The 19,282-nt window shown below is 38.7% G+C and overlaps 1 pseudogene; it reads left to right on the top strand.

Moving 5' to 3' along the window:
* The first annotated feature begins 5,683 nt into the window (after positions 1–5,683).
* Positions 5,684–17,846, top strand: LOC109094236 (annotated as a pseudogene).
* The last annotated feature ends 1,436 nt before the right edge of the window (positions 17,847–19,282 follow it).

Here is a 19,282-nt window from a genome sequence, read left to right as displayed (position 1 = left end):
GCGTAAGAGAGAGAGAGAGAGAGAGAGAGAGAGAGAGAGTGTGAGTTCTTACAATGGAGGCTTTTATTACATCAGACCTGATGTTTCCCAGCAGCCCAGAAAAATCCTGTTGCACCATGATTTCAGTGAACTGCCCTGAACCAGCCGGTCAGATTAGAGAAACTTGTGTGAGTGTGTGTGTGCAGCCCCGGCGGCGCTGATGCAGGCGCTGGAGGATCTGGATTATCTGGCGGCTCTGGCTGACGATGGGAATCTGTTAGATGTGGGCATCATCATGTCTGAACTTCCTCTGGAGCCGCTGCTAGCCAGAGCTCTGATCACCTCCTGAGAGTTCAACTGTGTTAACGAGCTGCTGACCATCGCTGCCATGCTGACTGGAACTGACCGCTCTCACGCCTGTGGTCACACTCAGTTACACACTGTGTTGGGGAGCAAATAGCTACATGTAACAGAATTAAATAATTTAATTACAAAAAAATGGGTTACACTTTATTTTATAGTGTCCTTGTTACAGTGTTAAGTACTGAGGAATATTAATTACATATACAGTACTTACTGTATGGTAAGAGTTAGGATACTTTTTTTAGATACATTTTTTTTTCCTCACCTTTTTGAAACTTGAAGCTTGACAGCATCAAAACACTTTCATTGCATAAAAAAACAGCAACAAAAAAAAGTAACTCTAATCAATTACAGTTAAAATGTGTGGGTGTTGTGTTGTGTTTGTTTTGTTGGGTTGTGTGTTATTGTTGTTTGTTTGCTTTGGTTGTGGGGTGGGGGGTGTTGTGGTGTGGTGGGGTGTTGTTGGTTTTGGTTTGCTTGTGGTGGTTGGACAGGTTGTGTTTGTTGTTGGGTTTTGTTGTTGTGGGGTGTGTTGGGGGTGGTTGTAGTGGGGTGGGTGTGGGTCGGTTGTGTGGGTGTTGTGGGGGGTTTTTTGGTGTGTTATTATTTTTGTGGGTGGTGTTGTTGTGGGTGTGTTTGTGTGTGTTTGTGTTTGGTGGAAAGGTGGGGGTGGTGTGATGTGGGTTGTTTGTTGGGTTGTGTGGGGTTGTGGTTTTGCGTGTGGTTTGGTGTATGTTGTTTTGTTGTTTGTGGGTTGGTGGGTGTGTTGTGGGTGTTATGTGGAATGTTGGAAATGATTTTTTTGTGTGTGTTGGTGGCTGAGAGTTCGTTGTTGTGTGTTTTTGGTAGGTGTTGGTGTGTTAGGGGAGATCTGTGTTGTTAGCTTGAATTATTTGTTTGTTTAAATGTGTGAATACAATTATGTGTTGAGTTTGGCTGGGTTTGTGTGTGGCTGTTAGGTTTTGAGGTTTGGGGGTGAGTGGTGAGTTGTTGGGGTATTTGAGTGAGTGGTGTTTAATGTGTGAGGGGTGGGGTCTGTAGTGGTTGGGGGTGTGTAAATAAGGGGTTGTGGTGTGGGTGTGTTTTTGATGTTTTTGGGGTGGGGGTGTGGGTGGTTGGGTGTTAGCTGGGATGGTGAGTGGTTGTAGTGTGGGTGTGGGGTGTGGTTGGGTTGGATTATCTCTGAGAAGTACTAAAGATCATTTTTGGGGTATGGTGTACCAAAATTATTGTGCTATGATAATTTAGAGTGCACTGTAAATACAGGGAAGGTAGGTGCGTGTACTGAACTAAAGTGTATTTGTACTGCCACTTTTCTTCAACCTGGGTCAAAACATTCTGGCAAATAATAATATAATGTTTAACAGGTCATCTACTAAGGAATTTACATTATATTAGTTATGTAACGGGGTTTAATCTTATTTTGATGTATATTTACACTATACAGTGATTTTACGTGTGTATTATGCACTTGATTGTATTATTAATATTATTATGTGTTATCAAGTTGTAAGAACTTACATATATTATGTATGTTTTTTGATGTCTAATACAGTTGATCCAATTACATGTTTCACAATAATGTACGTGCTGAGTGTACTTGGCATGAACAATGCAATTTAATTAAAAGTTTCATTATTGTATGAGTATATACTGTACTTATATATTCTTGTGATGATCATAAAGTACCATAATGCAGGATGAATATTGAAACTTTTTTTTACCATATAACCGTTATAAAATCAAATGATAAAAAAGCGGAAGGGATGTGATTTTTTTATTTTGTGAATATTAGAGGTTAACACGCACAAAAGCTGATATGAGGAAGATAAATACTCAGTTGATGATGAGTTGTTTTATGATGTGGAAACTATAAAAAAATAAAAATATGTGGTAACTGCAGAAGATCTTTTGGCTAGTTAGGGCTATTCACGTGAAAATGCAAATGTGTTTTTAGATATGCATTCAGATAAGTGGAGCTCATCACCTACCAGAAAAAGAGATTGGTACAACCTTTGCCCACCTAAAACCCCCAAAAAACAACTGTTATTCATTAGATAATGGTAAGAAAAAAAAAATAGCATGTACCAAGATTGCAGGCTTTTAAAAAAAAAATTTGTTTTGGGGGCAATGGTGACAAGGTATATTTCACCCACGACAATTCACATCACCTTGTTCCACCACCTTGTGAAATAAGATAACAGATTGGCCATTGCAATAAATGGGAATGAGTGTTCAAACACATGAGTGCTATATGAATAAATTTTTTTTTATTATGGGTGATAGATTTGGATGTAGATGAAGCGTGGCACACAAAGCATGCAGTTTTCAACATAATAGCTGCTGAAGAGCTGAATCAGTCTGGATGCCAAACTTAGAGGAATTTAAGCCATCTCTCTTTCCTTCAAATAATTACACAACTTCAAACGTATCTTGTTAAATTGAGTTCATGAACTGACAAAGCGCAACACTGGAGACAATGATAAGGTAGCATCATACAATAATAATAGGAAATGTGCTCAGAATGTAAATTGTGTTTCCAGATTTCAATACACGTGCAAAAATAGAAGAGAGTTTGAAAACGAATAGTTTTATGAACAAGTACTGTAATTATCTCAAATGGCCAACTGTACCCAGAATATGAGGACATTCCGTTTAGAATTATTAACATATCTATTCAGCTGCTGAAAGTGTACAGAAAGAAGCTGTTTTGAAGTAGATTTTTGTTTTTGCTGTCTACTGTGTGTGAGAGTGAGTGTGAGAGAGAGTGTGAGAGAGTGTGTGTGTGTGTGTGTGGCGAGTGTGTGGTGGTGAGAGTAGAGTGTGTGTGTGTGTGAGAGAGACAGTGTGTGTGTGTGTGTGAGGGCGTCTATGAGTGTGTGTGAGTATGTGTGAGAGAGAGTGTGTGTGAGTGTGAGAGTGTGTGTGTGTGTGTGTGTGTGTGTGTGTGAGTGTGTCTATGAGTGTGTGTGAGTGTGTGTGTGTGAGAGGAGTGTGTGTGTGTGCGAGTGGGTGTGAGAGGACAAGTGTGTGTGTGTGTGTGTGTGATGTGAGTGTGAGGAGTGCGTCTATGAGTGTGTGTGAGTGTGAGTGTGTGTGTGAGTGCGTTATTATGAGTGTGTGTGAGTGTGTGTGTGTTGTGAGAGAAAGAGTGGTGTGAGTGTGAGTGTGTGTGTGTGTGAGAGACAGTGTGTGTGAGTGTGTGTGTGTGTGTGTGTGTGGTGTGTAGCGTCAGTTCTATGGTGAATGAGGTAGTGAGCAGACAAATGATGCACAAAGTGACTGGTGCATGTCACTCGTATGGTTAGGCGAGAGGGGGTGGAAAGGACCTGGAGATGTGGGGATCTGGGGCGGGGTTCATAGTTCAGGTGTGCCTGGGGCAGAAGAGGGCCGGGGGGGAAAGTTCGGGAGCGAGTTCAGCTTCCTGACAGACTCATGAGATGAAAAGCGGTCCTTCAGTCTGCTGGTCCGGGCCTGGAGGACTCCGCAGTCTCCTCCCTGATGGCAAGCAGACTGAAGAAGCGGTGTGACGGGTGAGTGGGATCACTGCGATGCAGAGGGCTTTGCTGTGTGAGTGAAGACAGGTTCCAGAAATGTCCTGGAGGGAGGGCGAGAGAAGACCCCAATGCTCTTTCCTCAGCTGACTCGTTTTGCAGGCGACATAACCACACAGTGATGCAGCTGGTCAGAATTCTCCTCGATGGGTTGCCGTCTAGAGTATAAGGTGTACATGATGGTGGCTGGGGCCTCTGCCTATCCCTCAGTGTTGCGAGGAGTAGAGACGCTTGCTGTGATTTCCTTGGCCAGTGCTGCATTTTTGTCGGTCCGGAGAGTCCTCTGTGATGCACCACCCAGGAACTTGGTGCTGCTCCCTCTCTCCACAGTCACCGCACCGTTGCTGGTCGAGAAACATGCTGAGTGTGCGCTCTCATGAAGTCAACAACACTCTCCTTCATCGTGAGTGAGTGTAGGTTGTGTGGTGTGTGTGTGTGTGTGTGTGTGTGTGAGACCAGTGTGTGTTGTGTGGTGTGTCTGTGAGTGTGAGTGTGTGTGGTTGTGTGTGAGTGTGTAGTGTGGTGTGTGTGTCTGTATGTGTGTTAGAGTGTGTGTGTGTGTGTGTGAGCGAGGAGACAGTGTTGTGTGTGTGACAGAGAGAGAGACAGTGTGTGTGTGTGTGTGGTGTGGTGTGTGTGTGTGTGTGAGTGAAGTGTGGAGAGTGTGTGTGTTGTGTGACCATATCAGGACACAACTTTGTATAATGTCATGGGTTGTGACACCAGGTATTACCAGGAGGAGGGTTGACTTATGAGGACATAACCCATGTCCTCATTTTTCAAAACGCTTCTAAACCATACAGAATGAGTTTTTTTGCAAAGGGGGAGGAAAGTTAAAAATCCACAAAGGTTCCTGTAAGTGGTTATGGTTTAGGTGTGGGGTTGGTGTAGGGCAAATAGCAACATCACCGTTTGTACAGTATAAAACCCACTTATGGCCTATGGGAATGTCCCCCAAATTCACAAACGTGGGGGTGTGTATTCACTACATAAATCTATTTCTATGACTGGAGGTTTCCTTATATGTCATGTGCTTTAGATTTTATTCACTAGATGAGTCTCGTAAATTAATACTGTTCAATAAAAAAAAAGAAGGAAAGAAGAAGGCTCGTTCTTCCTCGTTAGGTGACGATCCGCGCTCTGATTGGGCTTCCGCCGGCGTTATGTTAATGAAGTGGCGGGGCCTCGCCGAGGACGTCAGTAGGTGACGTCAGCTCTCATTCAACAGAAGCGAAAAACATGGCGTCCAGAAACGGAGTAGTCGGAAAGGCAGCGCGCTCACATTGATTACTGAGATTTTGGAGTTAGATTCTCCCGCGATCCGAGCTGCGAGTCCTCCAGTCAGCGACACCCGGAAGGATCCTCCACATGCTACGGAGAGGAGCGACAGTCCCGCCTCGACCTCACGACGGCTGGCATCATCCCAGGTAACCGAGGACGACGGCGACAATCCAGTGCTCCCGCTCCTACGGACTACAGATCAAGCCGTCGACACCTTGGGAGCGGCATCAAGGTTCGTGGAGCAGATCGACGGAGAATGAACAGCACTTGTCTGCTCACTTCAACCAAAGGAACATCTCCATCCGGACCAAATCATGAACCGGCCACGGCCAGGGCAACCTCGGTAGTCCTGTGGCTCCAGAATCAAAACCGGGGGCGTTTTTCGCACGAGCGAGCCGCGACGTGGGATTACGCCCGCTGATGCGTTCATGACTGCAAGCCACTGAATGGAGTGGTTGTCCCGTCCGCGGAGGTGGAAAAACGACCGGAAAGTTTGCGTGTGGTGGATGAAGACGAGGTACCTTTTTCCTGTCTGGCTCCAGGGGATCATAATATCCTGCCTCATGGCTCTCTCGGGGATGTCAGCGGTTTAAAATCTGGGTCTAATGGCCAGCTGGCTCCCATGGAGCTGAGGATCGTACAAAGCTCCGGTACAGAGAAAGGAAAGAGTAGACGCGAAGCAAAAATCTGAACGCGATCCGGGGCAAAAGGAAACTACTTATTGTGCTCGCTTCTCTTGGGGAACGTGCTGGTTAACACGACACTGACTATCCTGATCGACGATCTCATCGGCTCCGGTTTAGTCGCCGTCGTGGCGTCCACTATCGGCATCGTCATCTTCGGCGAGATCGTCCCTCAGGCGCTCTGTTCCCGCCACGGTTTGGCGGTTGGCGCGAACACCATTCTCCTCACTAAGTTCTTCATGCTTCTGACTTTCCCGCTCGTCCCGTTCCCCATCAGCAAGCTCCTGGACTGCGTGCCTGGGTCAGGAGATCGCAACCGTGTACAACCGAGAGAAGCTGGTGGAGACAACGATCTGGTGAAAGAGGAGATGAACAGAACATCAACAGTGCTCCTCAATAAATGACTAATAAGACGGTGGAGGACATCATGACTCCACTCAACAACTGTTTTATGGCTCAGGCGACGGTGCTTCATGATCAACAGCGGCAACGGTGCTGGACTTCAACACCATGTCTGATATCATGGAGAAGGGATACACGAGCCATTCCCGTCTACGAGGGCGAGTCAGAAGCAACATCGTGGACTCCTCCTGGTCCAAAGACCGCGCCTTCGTGGATCCGGCATGATTGCACGACGCTGAAGACCGTCACCAGGTTCTACAACCATCCGGTGCACTTCGTGTTTCACGACACCAAGTTTGGACTGCATGCTGGGAGGAGTTCAAGAAAAGGTGAGTGAAGGCGGAGCCCTCCTCTGCTCGGTTGGATCAATCAACTATGACGCCGCTGATTCTCTGTACTCAAGGCATCCATGTGGAATGTATGTACAAGCAGATATATTGGGAATTTCGCTCCTAAAGACTTTCTATATTGGTTTGTTGTCATCCCAAAAGCTAATAATGTGGAGCTAGAGCAGAAGCTATTATCTGGTGGTTTTACAGCGTCGCTGCTCTGTGTGAAAACTTTTCTGGATACTGTACCTTCTTTTTTATTTGGCATCTAGTTCAACCATCATATACTTAACCTGTACATTAATCTGATTGACTGCCTAAATGTAGTCTAGTTTAATTCTTAATTTTTGGGAATTGGGATTACTTGGCGCCAGAGCCTTCCACTGCCATGTATTAGATGTTTAATTGACCTGATTGATGGGCAGACATTGCATATATTCTAATAAGCAGTGAGTTGGTAATAACCCTTTGACTGTGACTGTTAAATCGGCATTCATCACGTTAGAGTATCAGAACGTGTATGTTAGATGAGCGTCGTCGCGCTGAAACTCATGATTTGCACACAATATTTTCTGCAGTTGCGTGGCTTGGTTAACGGTTTTCAGCTGTCAGTTCTGAGGATTCTATTCTGCAGAAAAGGGTAATATTCATTAATGGTATGGGTACACTGTATTATGAGAGATGAGAGAGGAGAGCCGACGAGGAGGCTATGTATGAATGAATTACCACCGTTTTGCTGGGGGTTTTCTCATCAACAGTGATAGCTGTTGGCTAACATCCCTTCAGAAACTGATGTTACCAGCTCCTTGTTGATAAAGATAAGGTAGCTCTTGAGCGATTAAGTTCTATAAAATTTCAGCTGCTGCTCTGAGAATTTGTGTTTGCTGAATGTCGGTGTGTGTGCAGCATGATCTGTTTGAGTGACTAAAACATGTGTGTGGGAGATACAGTGACGACTCTTTGAAGTTGTATTTTTGTTAATGTACAAAAATGTGTTTAATTTGGGCAGTGATACCCGACCAGCCATGGTACGAATTTTTAAAACTATCTTAATATGAGTAACATTGCAATATAATATGTAGTAGAGCTGAGTACCTTCTTATTTATGGGCTTAAAAACAAGATGCAAACGAAATCAGAATATTGCACATGGTGAGGGAGTGCACAGTGTAAACCGGAACACACATTGTTATGGGTTACAGTTCTGGTGGCCCTTCATAACGCAGAGCTCAGCAGCCTGCTATGCCTACAGTTAGCAATGGAGCTGATGCAGTGTTGACATAAAACCGCTGTGTTTAAATCAGTTCTGATGAGGTTCAAATTCAGTGCATGTCCTGATCAGTGATCCGTGTCGTATAGTGACTTTTCTGGTTGAGTACACATTCCTAATCACCAGTGATGAAACTCGAGTCAAAAACACTCTGCAACTTAATATTTTTGGTTGCAAATGCAACCGTTTATTTTACATTCTGGAGCCCTACAAAAGAATCAGCATTTATCTTGAAATAAAAGCTTTTTGTAACATTATCTACCCTTTGCCATTTCTGAAAGCATGGAGTCCAGTATAATTTATTTCTTTCTTTTGAGAAAGAAATTATTGCTTTTGTTTAGCAAGGATGCTTTAAATGGATCATAAAGATGTTTAATAATTGCAGTTGCATATTGAAATCATTTTCAGTTGTCAGATCGCTGTGTGGTTCTCTTCTGTTGTGTGCAGCGCATGGCGTTTCTCCTCGTTCTGAAGCACTTCCATCTATTTTATGCAGAAGTCTTGCCTTACTTCCCTTTCTGTTCATGATTTTAAACTCAAAGCATCCACGCAGCTGGGTTTGGCTTCGACACGTGAATTGCTGTGGCCCGCTCTTTTGGGCTTTGGTTATTGTAGTTGTGTTGCATGAATGAGAGAAAACAGGACAAAAACCACCATCCATGGCTTATTCTCAATGCTTTTATGCTGGAATTTTGGTGCCATGATCCACATTATTTTTTAACGTAAGAGCCAGTTGTGTATCACAGAATTCAGCCTTTATCTGTAAATAAGATGCTTTATATGTGTCCCTAGGAGCACAAAAAGCAGTTCATAAGTAGCACGGTATATTTGTTAGCACATATTTTTTTACTTCCTTTTTCGAGTTATGACCCATTTTGAAAGATGCAGGGCTGTGTAAACTGGGAAACAAGATATCATCAAATCAACATTTCCTTTTTTCACCATGACATCACTTATAATGTCATCCAGCAGCCAAAACGTGCTGTTTTAGAGATAATTTTAGCAAAACTCCTCATTTGGCCTCCGCTCTGATAAGTGACACCAGTTCATTTGACTTTAAGCTATCGCATGTAGTTTTTCCAGAAATGTCGTGATGAGGTAAAAGTTACAGTAATGAGAACTCTTTATGCTTTTTTAAAATGTACTGACTGTCAGTTGTTAACTGTAGATGGGACAAGCCCCATCTGCCATCGAGGACGCGGTGCATCATTGCTTCTTTTGCTCATGCCGCGAAATTACCAGAAGCACTGGTGTCTGTAAGTGCACATGAGTACAGTGTGATGAGATCACAATGTCCTGTTTCTTCAGAAAGAGACACACTCGTCAATTTACGTTCCTAAATACGGTTTATTTGTTGTCAAACATTTTGGGATGTGTGGTTATATTGGAGCTATATCTTGCACCCTTAAAAATGATTTGTCTCAGAAATCCTTTGGAGAATGTCCTGTATGAATGTTTGTAAACATCTTCTGAACAATAGTCCAAGCACTGGGGGGGGGGGGGGGGGGGGGGGCACATCATTAAAGGTTGACGGACTCAGATCAGATAAAAAAAAGTGTGGGGGGAAAAACCCCCCCCACAGGTTTAAATCAAACAACAAGTCACCTTTAAACCTTTAAAGCTAGAACGCGCCCAAGCGTTCTGATCCAGGAGTTAATGAGTGGTCCATATACTTTAAGCTAATTTCAGTAGCCAAAGTTGTTTATAAACTTATTTTTCTTTAAAAATGCCTGCTGTGTTTTGAGAAAGTAAACTTCAAGTGGAAACATTCCGAGAAATTATGGAACTTCAAAACAAGTTTCTCTATCAGTGTCTACTGTAATCAGATGACACACCTCCTTTGGTTATCTTTGCTAACCCCCCCAGTCTGTTACAAGATGGTATTTTTAAAGTAACCATGAAAAAAATTGCTTTTAACGGATGTACTCATGCCAAATGTCCCCGGAGTTCGTCTGCTTTCTCACATTTGGAGAAGATTTGTGTTATTGCATCAGTTGTCTCAGCAATGGATGCTCTGCAGTGAATGGGTTGCCGTCAGAATTGAGGTCCAAACAGCTGATAAAAACCATCACAATAATCCACAAGATCACAGGCACTCACGTCCATAGTGAACATCTGGAAGAAGGACAAAAGATGAAACACATCCAGCATTAAGATGTTTATAACTAAACAACACATAGAGTCTATAATCATAATAACACTTCTTACATGAAAAAAGTGTTCTGGCGGAATCAGGAGAGAGTCTGCACAGATCAAGGCAGTGTGTCTTAAACAGCTCTAAACAATATGTGCTGGATGTGATGTGAGACAAAGCAGAGTCTCTTTCACCCTCACAGGAGGATTTTATCAAGCTGTTTAGCTTTTACCGTTTGTCCTTGACACTGTTTATAAAGAAACAAGATAACTATAGTACTGTTTTGTCTTTACTATCACTAAATTGAGCAAAAACCTACACTGTGTGTAAGCACTTTGATTTTTTTTGGAAATATACTTTGGTCATTACAAGTAAATACCTTGATATGTGGTTCTACACGCTCATCATTCAGTACAATGATATTCATCACTGTACCATAGCGCCACTATAGTGCATTATGCAAGGTTTGGGGACTGTATGTATTTCTCTCACACTGTTAGTTGCTTAATTTTCTCTGTCATAGTTAATAAACATTAGCTTTGAACTCACGTTTGTAGTTGCGATCTCTAGTTCAAAATGCAAAATGTATTATAAATGCAAACACAAAGAATTATGCTTTAGCAAGTGAGTTGGATAATCAAATGCAAATTTCTAATGGCAAACTCATGCCATTGGCTGAGCAATGTTTTGTGCCACAAAACCATAGTTTTTAGACTTCTTGGGAAAATATATTAATATTATTAATACATTTATATTAATGATATGTGTAATATAATTCATTATTATATTAAATTGTGAAATATACATTTATATATAATATTATCTTTATAATTATCTTTACCAAACCATTATTGCTTGATTGTTATTTATGAATATATTTTGTTTAATACTAAAGAGCTGTGAGGAGTGTTATTTGATTGCACAATAAATAATAATTATATTAAATTATGAAATATACAGTTATTTAATCTTAGAATATAATGTTTTTTTTTTATTTTATTTTTTTATGCAAAGCTCTAACAAACCATTATTGCTGGGTTCTTATTCATGAGTACATTTTCTGCTTTAATACTTAAGGTCTTTGAGGAATGTTATTTGACTGCATTATTGTTGTTATTATTATTAACAGCTGTTTACTGAAAGAGTAACACAAATGCTCTTATGAATGAGTATTGTTGTTTTAATTTAAATGACTGCAGTTTTTGTTCAGTCATAACTGATTCGATTGATTGGAAGTTTACTGAATTGGTCTGATTAATCGTTATCTTATCCTGCAGGTAAATCACACTTGGCGATTGTTCAGAAAGTTAATAATGAGGGAGAGGGAGATCCGTTCTATGAGGTGCTGGGATTGGTCACTCTGGAAGATGTCATCGAGGAGATCATCAAATCAGAAATCCTGGACGAGTCTGACCTCTACAGTGAGTGGAATGTGTGTTTTTGTGATGCTTCTGTGTCCTGTAATAATCTTTTAAATCAATCCACACAGCACTCGTACAGCAACAAATTCTTCAGAATGCACACTTTCTGACTTCCTCTTGCTGTCCTGCATCATGAATCTTTTCACACATGGTTTCACACAGATACGCTGCTTGCGAAATCACAGACGCATGCACTGCGCATTTTTTGAGAAAAGCACTATCATCATGTTCATGACGTTAGAGTTTTCATGGTACTACCAGTGTGAATATTGTGATGGAATTAAAACTTGTTTTGCTCCCGTTCTGCACATCGCAATTTCTTATGAATGAGTCTTTTGTGCATTTCTTTGCAGCTGATAACCGTACCAGAAAGAAAGTGGCACACAATTAGAGAACACCACCGCTTCCTTGCAACAGGTAAACAATCAGTCAGACTCACTGTATCGCTGCGTGTTCACTGAACAGATAATATCCAACAAATAAACACCAAAACACAAAAACTTCCTTAAAACACTTAAACAAATGTGTCATTTCAATCAAGGGTATAAAAATCGCTGGTGCGTGTCCAACGTGAACAAGATAATATCCACTCCAATGCTGCTCAAAAACAACAAAAATGGGGCTTTTAACAGTCCACCCCCCCCCCTGGCTGTCAGAATGTGTCATTTTTCAATCAGTCCTTTCGTCATGCAAATGGTGGGCTCTTCTTTCGAAGACCCTGGCCCAGTTGTACACATTGCACATACTGTGCTGAGTTTCAATGAAACCCTGCATATACAGTTTTTACTCGGAATCCACTCCCCTAGAGCGCTCATTTGAGGCCAAACGGTGCAAAACTGGGCCATTAACTGAAATCAGGGCCCAGCCTATTTTTGTGACCCATTTTATTTAGCATGCAAGGTGTTTCTTTCTTTATGTAATGCCTCTAACGGGAACTTCTGAAAAAAAAATCTGATTTTGCGAGCAGCCAACATCTCACACTTTTTAGTTTCCCACATGTTGTATTGCTGTGTGGTTAACGCCAACATTTAATCCAACAAGAGAACCGCATTAAAACTTTCAGGGTAATTTACATTTTTAATATGCTAATGTCAAGCCCTTATTTAGTTTAACTTTAAATACCCTAAGTCCACTGTACTTGTACACACCCTTGAAAAAGGGTTTTAAAAATGTGTTTGGCCACCAATATGTAGAATTACATTATTTTTACAACATTTTTTACTTTATGTTAGGTAAATAAGCGCCGTTTTTTTGTTGTTTGCCATATAATGCACCCCATTTGTAATGCTAGGGCCGCTTAACATGCAGTGCATTAATTCTAATCAATGCAAACCACTACGTTACTCACGTTACTCATATGCACAAAAACAATAACAGCACACCACATAATATTGTGTTAGGTTTCGTTTAAAATGTACACATAACTTTTATACTTTTTGTTGTAATTGTAGAAAGAATACCCATGCGTTTTTGGAAAAATTTGCGTTGATGAATTATAAAAATTGCAATGTGATGTCCGGTGAACGATACTTGTTACCTTTTTGTTCAACTGTCAAAAATTCCCAGAGGTTATTTGTTTTTTGTTTCCCGAGGTCCAGGGGGGGGGAGGAGACAGTAAGAAAAAGAACTGGCGTAGCCTTAAAGCACGCTGTAAATGTGCGGGGGGGAAGATCCAAATTTCGAATAAGAGTGAAATAGAGAAATCGGAGCACCACTGTGCTTTAATTTGAACGTCTTGTAATTTTAACTCCCTGTCTTCACATTTGTCAAAAAGAAAGATGATATGCATTTCAAATGTGCTTTAATTTGAACGTCTTGTCTGTTTCTGTCTCTGTCTTCACAGAGGTTAATTTGTTCAGTCCGTCTCAGATCTCAGAGAAAGTTCTTCTGCGTATCCTTAAACACCCTGATGTGATCCAGGAGATCAAATTCAATGAGAGTGATAAGAAATCGGCGCACCACTACCTTTACCTGCGCGGCAAACCCGTGGACTTCTTCATCCTCATACTGCAGGTAATGCCATAAACTGATTCCAATTACATGATCTTAGCAGGGTTACGGCTTGGAGGGCTTTTAAAGCCAATTAGCCAGACAAGGTGTTTTAAGCAGTTTAAGCCAACAGGCTTTAGCTCTCAGCATGAGCGTGTGCTTGGCATTACCTTCTGTTCCCGCATGCTAAAACTGAGGAGTATAAATGAGACTTCCTGTCTCACGTCATGGCTATATGGTTTTGGATTTTGGATTGGTAAAGATTTTTTTGGAAAGAATTCTCTTAGGCTCATCAATGCATTGATTTGGTCAAAAATACAGTAAATATTGTGAAATATTATTATAATTTAAAATGATTTTCTGTTTGAATATATTGATTTTTCAGCATCATTACTCCAGTCTTTAGTATCACACGATCCTTTAGAAATCATTCTAATATGCTGATTTCTTATTGTTATCAATGTGGAAAACAGTTGTGATGCTTAATATTTTTCTGGAAAGAAAATTCAGGATCCTATGATGAATAGGAAGAAAAACTTTATTAGATGAGACAAGACGAGAAAAAAGAAGCACTGTTGTCTAACTTCCGCACCAGTAGAGCTGTGTTGTTGATGTGCAGGTCTGTGCAGGTCTGAAACCGGTCTGTGGTTTGTCCCAACAAGATAACAAAAGATAGAAGTTGAAGATTCAAGAAACTTTCTGATAAATTTATCAGTGAAAGTTACATCAGAAAGAATTCAAAACACAGAGAAACTGCAGTAAAGAAAAAAAAACTCTCTCAAGGAACGCATCCCAAAAATATGTCTGAACTGCAATAAATAATTTGTATAAAGAAATTGGGCCAAATACCTTGTAGCTGTTGCACAACTGTAGTAAAGTAGCAATAAAAAGCATGTGATGGAAGTTTTTGCCAATAAAGCAGGTTTAATGAAATATATGTCTGCACACGCTTTCCCATCCATTAGCTTGGTTATTTGAACCATTTGTTGAAGATATGCCACTGTGTTAAATTGTTATCACCTGGATGAAGCTTATTTCCTATTTTGGAGGCTTTTAGCATGCAGAAATCCATATGATTTTTTAAGAGTAGTCGTTTAGTTGTACTTTTTCCCACAGTGGGACCAACATCCATCACTTATTCCTTCATTCATTCTCTCAGTCTCACTCTTGGGTTTGTTGTTGTTATTATTGGCTTCTAAACAATCATTAGACCATTCAGCTCATGCTGGTTAAACATCACATGCCCACCTCAGCCTTTCAGTGAATTACAGACCCCACACATTCTTTCTTCTACAATGGGTGTTTACAGCCATGATAATCCTAAAAAAAAAAAAAAAAAAAAACGGGGGAAACCACATAATAGCAGAAAAATCAGGGTTTCTGCTGATTTTATGAAGTTATCTATTTTATCATAATTTACTGACCATCAAGTTGTTCCAAACCTGTATGGATTATTTTATCTTCTATTGAATGCAAAGAAGATATTTAGAAGAATGCAGGTAATCAAACAGTTGCTGGTAGCCTTTGACTTCCATAGTGTGGGAAAAAACCTTTGGAAGTCAATGGCTACCAGCAGCTTATGTTACCAATGGTTACCAAGTAATGCACTCAACATAAAAACAAAAGAACAAACAATCCATACAGGTTTGGAACAACATAAGGGGAGTAAATGATGACAGAATTTTCATTATGGGTGACCCATTTAAGATGAATTAAAGAAAATTTAGATATTAAATTAAAGGAAACACAGTACATCAGTGTGTTGGCTAAATGAAACTGTTTACAACAATGTATAAATTGAGTTGTATTAGCAACAAATAAAAAAAAAAAGAAGCTATGTTTTAAAAATATAAATATTTTTGTAATAACAATATACACTACTGGTCAGTAATTTGGGGTCAGTAATTTTTTTTTTCTTTCTAAAATCATCACTTTTTTTTTTAAAATAAAATCAATACTTTTATTCAGCAAGGATGTGTTAAATTGATAAAAAAGTGATAGTAAAAAAGAAAATATATTATTAGAATATATATTATTAAAATTGTTTTTTTTTTTGCAATAGAGTGACACTGAACATGCAGTTCTTTTTAACACTTTGTGGAGTGACCAACATAAATATAAAACATCACAACAATATCCAACAATCATAATAAAAAACAACTGTCTAACTGATTTTGGAAATACGTAGTTTTGCACAGGCAAACCACTGTCTAACTGATTTTGGAAATACGTAGTTTTGCACATCCCTATTTAACTCGGCTTTGTGAAGGAAAGAATTATAGCAGTGCATGAAGAGAGGCTGTGATTGTCTATTCTGTACACAAATACTTGAAGTTTGCTTTTCTTCACTGCACATGAGCACTGTTGTTAGTTACTCAAACAAAAAACCTGTTATTTTTCAGTGCATAGCAATAATTTTATGTCACGTGTGTTTGGCCACCCACGTTATGTGTTTGTGAATGATTGACAGTGCTGAAGCTGAGGAGAGGTTACTGAGTGATGCAACTTCACGAGGCCTTCTGCACGTACTTTACACACACATAAAAACAAACACCATCCATTCACAACACAAACATTAATTACAAAAACCTCCACAACACATACAACACATATACAAGCATTGCAAGATCAGTGTGCCATACCATGCATGTATGAGACAAATTGGCATGACAAAACACACTGACAAAACTTTGAGGCTGTTAAATGAGACGCATCTGTTGGTGTGGCTTTTGTTATTTATTATTTAAAGCGGCTCAGTGATGTGTTTGTGGAAACAGGATATGCCGTATTATGATTATTATTTAACACGTTGAGTGTGCTTGCAAGTAGTCTCCCAACATGAAGAGCTTTTCCCAAGCAATCGTTAAAGAAGCAAGCCTCCAGCTGAGAGCGAAAGTGACCTTCATCAAAGATTAATGCTGCTTTCAGAGGAGCCAGGCTTTGTGCAGAAGATCCACAGCTGCTCTTCTTCTTCGATGCTGTGTATATCTTTCTTCTTCTTCTCCTTCTTCTTCTTCTTCTTCTTCTTCTGCTGATGCTGTGTATATTGAGAGTCTATGAGAAATACGGTGGATGTAGATCGCCTGGTTGCATCTTTTGACTTTTGGAAGGTGATGGACAAAATGAAGAAAAGTGAAAGACAGGAAGGAGTTTCTACTAGATTTTAATTTTAAAACCAAAAAAAAAGCAAAGCACAAGACTACCATTTCCTGCTTATCTATATTCAAATGCTTATATTCATACTAATTTATTTTTGCTTTTATTATTTTTAATATTTGAAATTAAATGTATTTATTTATTATATTTTATATTTTATATATGTATTATATTTAAAAAAAAATCATTTTAATATTTTTTTTTTTTTATTTATTACAATAATTTTTTAATTTATTTTTAATTTATTTATTTTTTACCTAAATTTTACAAGTGCAGCCCAAAATATGTAGTTTAGACCAAATCATTTGCTCATATAAGAGATATTACTATAAACCTTTTAATGTTTTGTTTTTATTTTCATTAAATTAAGGTTTTAGGATGCTGATGATAAATTAAAGGTGTAGCTTTTAAATTTTGTCTTTCAAATTGACATGATTAGTTTTTTTTTTCTCTTATAATCAAAAACCGTTTAATTAAAAAAAAGTATATGGTTAATTTTATATTTCTGCTTCAACCTACAAGATTATTTTCCCTTTGCAATATCTAAAAACAATGTAGTATAAAGGATAATCATAAAGTTTAGCTTTTTAGATTATTTCTTATTTTCTTAAAAAATTCTAAAAATAATTGAATTTAAACAAGATTTTGTTTTTCAAAAAAATCTACACAATATTTTTCATTTTTACTGAAAGTCTAAAAACAACTTTAAAAAGCTAAGCAAAGATTTATTTTTTCTTTTTTTTTTATTCTACAACAAAAATTTTATTAAAGAAATGTGTCAAGTTACAGAATAGCAGATTGGCTTTTAGATTTTAGATAAATCTGAAAAAAAGAAGAGAGAGGCCATGACATTGTGTTTATTAGAGATCTTGACTAGTCAGTGAGGTCCCGAGCTAGAGTTTTAGCTTTCATTCTTTAGTGGCAGAGCTCTGAAGATGAATTGGCGATAGCTTTTAAGAATTATTTGCTGTTGTGCTTCAATCCAGCTACTGTGATTTATTCATAAAGAGTAGGTCACATTTATGCAACCAAAAGCCTATAGTTATTTGTTAAAATCTTCTGTATTAAAGAGAGCTGTGAACTCTAATCACACAAGACGTTTGAAGATGCACTGATCATTCAGACACAAAATGACTCTCTGATTGATTTTGTAAATATGTTGTTTTGAGCATCCCTGTTTTTTTTAGCGGCGAGAGTTATGGCGGCACAGAAAGAAGCTGTGTTTTGAATCCTCCTTCTTCTGGTCTGAGGGTCGTGTGGAGGTGGAGGCGGGAGCGAAGACATGAAGTTTAGAGGCGGGGCGTTCTCTTTCCTATAAGGTCATGGCTCTCAAGCGCTCCGACACTAGGTGGGGTATAAGAAGCACACACAATACAACAGGCATCATTGAATCACACACACTCTACAACATGTGTGTACACTGCTACATACAGTCCCCTCACTACAGTACAGGTCAAAAGTTTGGAAACGTTACTAGTTGTAATGTTTTTTGAAAGAAGTTCTTCTCTGCTCATCAAGCCTGCATTTATTTGATCAAAAATACATTGTAGGAAATATTATTACAACTTAAAATAATAGTTTTCTATTTGAATATACTTTAAAAAAAAAAATAATTTTATTCCTGTGATGCAAAGCTGAATTTTCTAGCATCATTACTCCAGCCTTCAGTGTCACATGTAACATCCAGTTTATCATCACATGATCATTTAGAAATCATTCTAATATTTCTCCCTGATTTATTATGAGCGTTGGAAACAGTTCTGCTGTCTAATATATTTGATGAATAAAAGGTTAAAAAAAAAGAACTGCATTTATTCAAAAAAAAAAAAAAATTCTTATAATATATATTCTAATAATATATTTTCTTTACTATCACTTTTTATCAATTTAACACATCCTTGCTGAATAAAAAGTATTGATTTTATTTAAAAAAAAAAGAAAGAAAAAAAATTACTGACCCCAAATTACTGACCAGTAGTGTATATTGTTATTACAAAATATTTATATTTTTTTAAAAACATAGCTTTTTTTTTTTTTTTTTTTTTTTTCATCAAAGTATCCTAAAAAGTATCACATGTTCTGAAAAATATTAAGCAGCAGAACTGTTTCCAACTTTGATAATGAATCATCATATTAGAATGATTTCTAAAGGATCAAGTGATGCAATGATCCCAAAAATTCAGCTTGCATCACAGAGATAAATTATAATTTAAAAGCATCATAAATTTAAAATCACAGATTTTAAATTGTAATAATTTATCAGTATAATATTTAAATTTTTCTGTATTTTTGATCAAATAAATGCATAGCTTGATGAGCAGAAGAAACTGTTGCTGCCCTCTGGTGGTCTTTCTCTGTCCATAAATGAGAATCGTCATTATATTCTCACCCTGTGTCGTTCCAAACCGAAGGAGATTGTAGGAGAGATGTGGATGCTGCTCTTTGTCAGAGAATAAAAGTAAACGGAATCCACAGAAACAACATCATAAGAGTATTTCATACTGCTCTTGCAATATTGAAAGTGTCTTGAAGCAATATGACTGCTTTGTTTGAGGATCTGAAATCTGCTCTGCTGTAGCTCTCGTATCTCACATATTCACTTACATCTAATGCACATCAAGGCTGTATTTATTTGATCATAAATACAGAAGAAAAAAAAGGATTTTGTGAAATATTATTGCCATTTCTAATATTGGTTTCTTATTTTAATTGTAATGTATTA

This window comes from Cyprinus carpio, chromosome A5, assembly GCF_018340385.1.
Source record: "Cyprinus carpio isolate SPL01 chromosome A5, ASM1834038v1, whole genome shotgun sequence".
NCBI lineage: Eukaryota > Metazoa > Chordata > Actinopteri > Cypriniformes > Cyprinidae > Cyprinus > Cyprinus carpio.
The sequence above is the reverse complement of the archived record's forward strand: the minus strand, read 5'-3'. Positions and strand labels throughout refer to the sequence as shown.